Source organism: Myotis davidii, unplaced genomic scaffold (assembly GCF_000327345.1).
Source record: "Myotis davidii unplaced genomic scaffold, ASM32734v1 scaffold126, whole genome shotgun sequence".
Classification (NCBI taxonomy): Eukaryota; Metazoa; Chordata; class Mammalia; order Chiroptera; family Vespertilionidae; genus Myotis; species Myotis davidii.
Genome location: NW_006297660.1, coordinates 77,798 through 85,778, shown reverse-complemented (window position 1 = coordinate 85,778; position 7,981 = coordinate 77,798).

Here is a 7,981-nt window from a genome sequence, read left to right as displayed (position 1 = left end):
TTAGATTTGTTAATTGGCAAGGAGAAATGCCAGTTAATCACTAATGATATTAACCCCTTCCCCGGCAGAAACGTGTATACTCGTTTTCACAAAATGTTCTTTTTCAGTCGTCGACGAGTATACTAAGAAAATATGGTAAAAAAATATGGTTTATAGGAAGACGAGTTACAAACTGTTTTCATAACCAGCATCAAAAATACTATATAGAACCAAAATAAAAAAATTAGTCTGAAAAAGAAACGTTTTTAACAAAAAAATTGTTGGGGAAGGGGTTAAAGCTCAAAATACAAATATTGTAAAATGTTATCATTGGATGGAATTACTCAGGAATTGAATTAATAGAAGGATTAGGAATCAAGTCTTAAAATATTTCACTCAACTGTGTTGATCTGAGAAGGAAAAAGCAGGAGAAGAAAAAATAAATTTCTACTGAGGTATGAACCAAACAAGGAGAGAGGGAGTCATGGATTTCAAGGGTCATTGTTTCAATGACTGTGTAAAATGCTGCTGAAGATGTTGAATGAAAGGAAGACCAAGAAGTGACTATTGAGTTGGGTGGCATAAAGTTATGGATGAATTACTTTTAAGGTGATTTCAGTGAAGTGGTTGAGTTTACCACCAATTTGGACAGGAACTGAGAGAGACAACAAAGTAGAGGCAACAGATACAATGAGAGCTGTCAAGATGTTTGTTGTGTAAGAAACCGAGAAACTAGAGCCACAGTTGTGATGACTTGGGACGATCTTTTCTTTTAAGCTAAGTTATGTTTGCTCTTTTGTAAAATCTGGAGATTGTTAACCAAAACCTGATGTCAATTATGAAATCTATATTCAATTATCTCACAAGATTTTTCATTTGGTGATTAACTATGACACCAATAGGAATAGTATAAATCTATGAAATAGCTCTCGATATTAGAAAGTTCCATTTTTTTAAGAACTTCATAGCCACTACTAGGTGAATTTCAACTATTGCCTTATATCAATATTTTCTTCTTTACTGATAGGTTATATACGGAATGGACGAACATGAGGCATTGACTTGTTAGTTAACTGAAAACAGTTCTACTCTGTCAATGAACAAAAATAGTTGATAAAAGAGAACTAAGTGTCTTGGCTGTGATGCACATGAGTTGGGGTTTGATACCCTATGGATAGTAATGTGAAATCCAATGTTTATTCCTTCACTTCCAAAATAAAAATAGGGATGGGATTCTTAAAAGCAAATCTTGAGACATGTATTTGGGGTCAAATAGTTTTGAGGGGAAGCAATTCCAGGAAGCAGAATGAGATAATGGGAAAGTGAGACAAAGACGTGAAGACAACAGGTGCAAAAATTACTCCTGTGAGATACTGTGGTTCAATTTTACTGGCAAACTTCTATGGTAAATTGTGGAACTTGCCTCAGAATATTCTCACTGAGTGATGAGGAATCTGGGATATTTAGTGACTGTGTCCTGCCTCTCGATGGTTATCCTGCCCAGAGCTGGACAGATATGATGCAGTGATATACACAGACGCACCTCTGCTGGAGGAGAATGCATAAGCCTTGAGAATAGGCTAGAGGTGTAGGGACAGATCAACATCCAGGCTAGAACCACCTAGCACTTCAATGTCTTCTTATGATGGTGCCTACTATATCATGGAATGTTAAGGGGGAAAAAAAGACCAAAAATAATTTATATAATTTCTTAGAGATTTTTAAACTAGAAAAAGGAAGAGCTCAAAGGAAGAGCAAATTAATTATTGGCAGAATAATCCAAATAAATTATTTCAGTACTTTGGCTATATCATAGAGTTATTTGCCTGTAAAAATGACCTCCCTTGGATTAATATTAGAGGTTTTTGCATCCAGATGAAAAATAATGCTTGAGAGACTTACTTTTAATCACTGCTCATTCAATATTGCAGTACCTCATTCAGTATATTTAATTCTTTGAATCTTCATTTTTAGAAATCCCCTTAATGCAGTTACTTATTTAAACACTGAGTAAACTACATATGCTTCTTGATTTACTATGGGTCTATGTCTTGCTAAAGCTATTGTAAGTCAAAGATGCATTTATTACACCTAGTCTACTGAATATCATAGCTTAGCCTAGTCTACCTTAAACATGCTCAGTACACAATGTCCAAAAAATGCTGCAACACAGAACACTAAGTATCCGTAATTTGCCCTGGTGACCTCATGCCTGGCTGGGAGCTGGGCCTCACTGCTACTGCCTTGCATCAGGACAGAGTATCCTACTGAATATCTCCAGCACAGAAAAAGATGGAGATTCAAAATCAGTTACACCATTTCTTCTCAATATGTATCCCATTCCCACAATTATAAAGTAAAAAGTCTAAGTCAAACAATTATGAGTCAGGGACTGTCTGTATAATTAATGTTAATTAACCCACTACCTAAACATATCAAATAAACTATGATGTATTAATCAATACATTATTTATAAAGCCGTATTTTAAAATTTTATCCTGGATAGACTATATCAACATACTTGGAATATATTGCCACATGTTTTAATTTTATTATAAATTTAGGATGCAATCTACATTAATAAAAGGGTAATATGCTAATTAGACTGGACAGCCAAATGACCTTCTGGATGTCCTTCCAGACGAAGCTGCATCGGGCCTAAACCAGCAGTTGGACGTCCCCTGAACGGTCCTGGATTGCAAGAGGGTTCAGGCCGGGCTGAGGGACGCCCTCACCCCCACCCCTCACTCCCCCACCACCGCATGATTTTCTTGCACAGGACCTGTAGTATAAATGAAAAGAGAAGTGTTGTTTATTAAGATTACCTAGTAGGAAAACGGTATAGTTAAGAAAATATTAGAATGGCACATTATCTGGCAACATTTGAAAAAAATTCATTCTTCTTTGAAGCCAAAATGGGCCAGTGCATTTTTATTCTCAGCATTCTGGGTCACCTGACAGTCATTGAGAAGGTGAGTTACTAGTTTCTTAAGAAATATATTATACATCTCTGTACCTGTCAGTGTTATCGACTCTGAAGTGTACATGTGACAGTAACAGATCTATTGTTCTCTATAAAGAGAACTAGTAACTAATGGATTAGACAATCACAAGACAACCTTTAAAAATAACTTTCATACTAATTCTCCCTATTCAGTTTTGCTACATAACTGTTTTGTTTTTAGAGTTAGAAGAATTTTCTTTATGACACTATTTTTTAGCATATGCTCTATAAAACAGCCCCAAAATGGGCATGCACCATTATTTTTAAAATGTTAAATCTACTGAGGTAGCATTGGTTAATAAAATTATATAGGTTTCAGGTGTACAATTTTATAATACATCATTGGTGTATTGCATATGTGTTTACCACTCAGAGTCCAATGCACCATTTAAGATGAGTCAGTATGATTTAAAATGCAGAAGTTGTCTACTAATGCATGACCATCTGAAGCACTTTAAAAATCCCAATTTTGAAATATCAGGTGAAATATTGAATAGATTAGCTCATTTATTTTGCATTTACTTGAGATAAGAGTAAGATAAATAGCTTTGCCTTTTGTAACACTACAAAGTATTTAAATTAAGATTATAAGTGAAACCCTGGAAAATAAATTTACTTTGATACTTCCTGCCAAAGGCTTTCAACATATTATTAACTACTTGTATACATATGGATTATAGATCTTCAATATGTTCTGGCACTTCTTCAATACCACATGACACTTTTTCTTTCTTCTTGATTATATAGAAGTGACACACTCTAGTAAAATTGAGATGTTGGGTGTAATGGAACTTTGCCTAATATAATGTGATTTATGGTGGAGTCCAGCTTAAAGTTAACTGAAAATTTAGAGAACTATCACTTCTCCATGTATGCAATCAAGGTCTCAATATTTTAGAGAATGGGTGTTACTTAACATATCTAAAAAGTAAACTGGCTCCATATATGGAAATTAAATGATTGCTTTGTTTACACACAGAACGTTATGCAATAAAGTGATCTGAAAATGCAAGTTTTCACCAATCTCTTTTATTATTATTATTCCTGCTACTATTGCTTTTATAATTTGTATAATTTATATGCATTTTATTTCATTTACTATAGAATTAAATACATGACTCTATTGAATAAAATTGTAGTTTCTGATGACACAACAAATCTAGAGAATGGTTTACTGACGTTATTATTTAAGTTGCATACATATTTAATAAAACAAATAATTCACATGATCTTTATCAATATACATTTTCTGTTGACATGATCACTTTGTACTTTAGCGGTCTTCTATAATAATAAAGCGTAATATTCTAATTAGACCGGACAGTCAAACAACCTTCCGGACATCCTTCCAGACAACCTTCCAGATGAAGCCAGGGCTGTGAGGGCCAAGGCAAGCTGCTGTGGCTGCGAGGATCTAGCCCAGTGGTTGGCAAAGTGCGGCTTGCAAGCCACATGCGGCTCTCTGGCCCCTTGAGTGTGGCTCTTCCACAAAATACTGACTTCTGTGCATGGGCCACGAAGTTTCAATCGCACTGTACATATGTGCCCGCATGTGGTATTTTTTGGAAGAGCCACACTCAAGGGGCCAAAGAGCCACATAAGCCACAGTTTGTCAACCACTGGCTTGCCCCTTGAATGAATTGGGCCTCTAGTTATATATAAGTTCAAAGATGTTAAACAAATGCAAAAAAAGTAGTATGAGTATAATTATATTTTACATGCTATTATACATAATTTTAAGTGTTTAAAAGGAGAGCGTTTATGGATTAAACCATAATTATTAATGATTATACATATGCTATCTACAGGACATCTCTTTATTTTTATGAATGCTTACCAAATGGTTTAAAATATATGGTCTGAGGATGCATATATATTCTTTCAAATTAGTTTTTGAGTTTCTTTGAATTTGTACCCAGAAGTGAAATTTCTGGGTCATAAAGCAGGTCTATTTTTTTATATTTTGAGGAAACTTCATACTGTTTTCCACCATGGTTGCACCAATCTGCATTCCTACCAACAGTGCACAAGGATGCCTTTTTCTCCATATCCTCTCTAATACTCGTTGTTTTATTGATCCTAACCATTCTGACAACTGAGGTGATATTTCATTTTTGGTTCTAATTTGCATTTCTCTGACCATTATTGATGATGAGCATCTTTTCATGTGTCTATTGGCCATCTGTATGCCTCATTGGAGAAGTGTCTAGTCAGGTCCTCTGCTCATTTTTTAATTGGATCACTTGTGTGTTTGTTGTTTTATTTTCTGTTGTTGAGTAGTATGATTCTTGACAAATTTTGGATATTTACCCCTTATTATATGTAACATTGGTGAATATATTCTCTCACTTAGCAGGTTGTCTTTTTACATAAAAAATTTTATTTTGATGTAGTCCCATTTGTTTATTTTTTCTTTAGTTTTCCTTGCTGGAGGAGATATATCAGAAAAAATATTGCTATGAGAAATATCAGATTTTACTGCCTATGTTTTCTTATAGGATGTTTATGGTTTGAATTCTTACACTTAAGTCTTTAACCATTTTTAGTTTATTCTTGTACCTGGTATAAGAAAGTGTTGCAGTTTCATTCTTTTGCACGTGTCTCTCAGTTTTCCCTATATCATTTATTGAATATGTTAATTTTACCCCATTGTATGTTCTTTCCTCCTTTGTCAAATGTTAATTGACCATATAGTCATGGTCTCATTTCTGAGCTCTCTCTGTTCTATTAGTCTAGTCTGTTTTTATGACAGTACCATGCTCTTATGATTACTATAGCATTGTATAGTTTGATATCAGGAAGTGTTATATTTGAAATAATATATGCATCCCTATGTCCACTGCTGCATTATTTACAAAAGCCAAGATACGGAAGAAACCCAAGAACCCATCAATAGATGAATGGATAAGAAAAGCCATGGTACATATATACAATGGAATATTACTTGGCCATAAAAAATAATGAAATCTTACCATTTGTGACATCATGGATGGACCTGGAGGTATTATGCTAAGTGACAGATACCGGAATACAAATACTGTATTATTTCACTTATATGCCAAATGTAATGAACAAAGTCAATGAACAAAAAAAAAATGAAACAGGCTCATAGACACAGAATAGACTGTGTTTGCAGAGGGGTCAGGGCTTGGGGAACTGGTAGAATGAGGTGAAGTAATTGAGAAGTTAAACTTGGTAGTTACAAATAGTCACGGGGATAGAAAGCAAAACATGGGGAATATAACCAATAATATTGTGATAACTATGTATGATACCATTTGGGAACTGGAAAAGACTTAACAGGAGGTCACTTCCTAAGTTACAGACATGTCTAATTGCTATGCTGTACACCTGAAACTAAAATAATAATATTGAATATCAACTGTAATTGAAAAGTTAAAAAAACAACAAAAACCCAAACCTCTAGGGTAGACAATGTACAAGGTATTGAAGGTAATACGATGTAAATTATATAATTTTCTAACCACCAAGCTTTACACCTGGAACCATGACAAATAATATTGAAAGTAAACTGTAACTGAAAAAAATACATATGGTATGAGACTTCAAATTAGAGGTGCTGGTACACATGTCTTAGTATAAAGTTTATGACCCTGCTGTTCTTGTTTCCCAAGCATATATGAATCATCTAGGAATCTATATCATAGTAGTTTTATCTGTGTTTACCTTGCCCTCCATGACTGTTAGTATATTAATTCTTGTCATACCATTTCAAACAATTTCATGGCCTGAAGTGGCAAAAGCATGACCTGCCATTGCTGAAACTAAATATAATCCCGGCTGATTTAAATGCGATGGCAGTGATTTTCTCTCTACACAGCAGACTAACTTGATGACATTTTTCACAGGCAAAGTTGTTCCAGCATTGATGGATATTGAGCTAACACCGTCTTCATGTCTTCCCCACTACATTGGTCTAAGCGTCTGAGCATAATGATCTAATCAAATTGGGGTTAAGGGTCTATGAGGCCCAGAAATCAGGATTTTAAAAAGATCCCCAGATGATTCTAATGTGCAGCCAAGGTTGAGAACCACAACAAAAAAATCACAGGTTGCACAGACAGACAGAAGTGTGACTAAAACATCATATTGTGTTGTGTGTGCATGTGCCTTGACCTATATGTTATTTGTTGCCACCTCTCATTGAAATATAGTTTACACTTAGCTTTCTCTAATTAAAAAAAATGAAGATCACCTGTAGTTTCTACTTCTTCCAATAGGATACATAAGATTCTCTAATCATGTGATCACTGAGGGGGCAGCGAAAAGTGCCATTTTATGATGTGTATACCTATAGGGCAGTGATCGGCAAACTCATTAGTCAACAGAGCCAAATATCAACAGTACAATGATTGAAATTTCTTTTGAAAGCCAAATTTTTAAACTTAAACTATATAGGTAGGTAAATTGTTATTAACTATTAGGGTATTCCTAAGGCTTAGGAAGAGCCACACTCAAGGGGCCAAAGAGCCGCATGTGGCTCGCAAGCCACAGTTTGCCGACCACTGCTATAGGGTATTTTTAATGCCCTCACTATTCACTCAAGGGTGAATGATTTGAGATTCTACTAATACCATTGTCATCTTTGTACACAATGTGATAGTACTTTTTTAAAATATATTTTTATTGATATCAGAGAGGAAGGGAGAGGGAGAAAGAGATTGAAACATCAATGATGAAAGAGAATCATTGATCACTGTCTCCTTTCCACCTCCTACTGGGGATCAAGCTCACAACCAGGGCATGTGCCCTGATCTGAATTGAACTGCAACCTCCTGGTTCATAGGTCAACACTCATGGCTGGGCTGCAGTGTTATAGTTCTTGACCTGGTCTTTTCCTGGTCTTTTATGGAGTGAGGGGGTCCAGAACTGTTCTGTGGAGTTAGTTGCTGTTGCAAACTAATTATTTCATTATATATGGAGCCGATCTATCCTCATCAATTAATTATTTTCTTGTCATTCTTTCAGCTGTTTAAT